The sequence below is a fragment of the Arachis ipaensis genome, chromosome B05 (genome assembly GCF_000816755.2).
Source record: "Arachis ipaensis cultivar K30076 chromosome B05, Araip1.1, whole genome shotgun sequence".
Lineage (NCBI taxonomy): Eukaryota > Viridiplantae > Streptophyta > Magnoliopsida > Fabales > Fabaceae > Arachis > Arachis ipaensis.
The window spans coordinates 25,677,643-25,679,770 of NC_029789.2; positions in this window are offsets into that span (position 1 = coordinate 25,677,643).

The window sequence follows — 2,128 nt, forward strand, 5'->3', positions numbered from 1 at the left end:
ATAATATATTCAACATGAATGTTGTTTATTAGGTAAAAGATAACAAATTGACAAAGAAAATTTATTACCATGGGTATATTCATTTTAACAAATATTCTTCTATCGAATACTATAAAAGTTACATTGGTTACCCTAATTTCTACAGATCTAACTTCCATTGACAGTAGTAGAATGCTTAAATTGAGTCATTTCTAGGCTATGGTATTCGTCAAATAAATAACAATGACATATTCATCTATACCTTCTCATTTTGAGTACATTTATATATAAAAGAAATTATACATAAAGAAAATAAGAGAAGAAGAGTTGAAATAACAAGAGGAATAAAAAATGATGATTCTTAGAGCAATTCTAATGGGATCAATTTTAGGTATCAATTTTGATCCTACAGTAAATGAACTGATTTAAAATTAAAATTTGCGTTGGATACCATTTTTGACATAATACTGGTATCAGGAGTAGGGATGTTAATGGGACAGGACGGGGCGGGGGATGCCTTCCTGCTCCCCATCTCCGCCCTCATATTTGCTCCCCATCTCCGCCCCATTCCCCGCCGTGGGGGAATATTGTTCCTCATCCCCATTCTCTACGGGGCCCATTTCCCGCGGGAACCCCATTCCCCATCTACATAATAGTTCTAACTAATTATTAATTTCCATATGAATAGAGCTGCAAGTATCTATCTTATAAAAAAACTGCAAGATTTTATACAAAAAGTCTAAATGACACGATGGTGACTTCTTTCGAAATAACGCAATGGGGGGACACAACGACGAGCCAAAAGACAAAACAGTGGATGAGGTGGGAGACGCGGCAACAGAGAGGAGAATGGACACGACGGCAGAGTTAAGAAAAGGAACGCTGCAATAGAAATTATAACACAGTAAGGGTGATGACACGGTGAGGTGTGACGATGCGGTGAGAAGGGTGACGAGGGGGTGGCTGCAGAGAGGTTGGATAGAGTATGGACAACCTTAGAGATCTCTGAATTGAAAAAGTGTTATGCAAATAAAGATTAGGAGTTTTGGGTTTCTATATATATGTTTGTGTGAGAAATGACTAAAAAACATATATAAAAAAATAAACTATTAAGGATAATTCAGGGAATTCATAAATTTCGGAGAATAGCGGGGACGGGGCGAGGATCCCCGCTTGGGTCCTTCTGGGAAATTTTGTCCCCCATCCCCATCCCGCGGAAAAGATTCCCCACAATCGGATCCCCATTTGGGGCAGTCCCCGCAGGGATCCCCGCGTCTCGGGGAATATTGGAGTATTTAAAAATTACGAATATTGGATCCGATCCGATGATTTTAGTGTGGATCAAATAAAAATTTTGGCCATAACCGATGCGCGTTCACCCCTATATGGTATATAATTATTAATTTTGTAATTTTATATTTTTATTTTATTTAAATTTTCACAATTTAATTAAATTTATTTAAAATAATAAAAAATAATTTAAAATTTAGATTGAAATAAAACCAAGTATTTGGAGTGAATGAGTGATAAATTTTACATTAAATTTCAAATCAAGTCTTATGATATATAGTCCACAAATATTTATATGGCATCTTGTGAAACTTAAAATAAAATAAAATTAATACCAAGCATTAGAGATACTCTTATAAACTTGTTTGACCATCTATATATAAAAGACCATAAGATCATGATTATCTAACAAAATTAATTTATATTTATTATATTCAATTTGAATAAGTAAAAAATCATTTTATTTTCGTTTGGTCCTTAATTCACATGATTTGAATTTGACTCAATAGATATGATTTGATATGATTTGATATGATTATTAATTGAAAATATCTCAATTGCCTATTTTATTCATAAATTTATTATTTTAATGACTAATAAATTAATCAAATTAATTAATTAATACACATAATTATTATAATTAATTTGATTTAATAAATTAAAAGAAATAAATTAAAAAATACCACCAGAATATTAAAAAAAATAAATTAAAAAATACTACTAAAATAAATTGATATAAATTATAATAAATTGTGTGATATTTAAATATCTAATCAAATTAATTAGTTGATATAATTAATTTATCGTAGTAAATTATATTTAATAAATTAAAAAAATAAATCAAAAAATACTTTCAAAA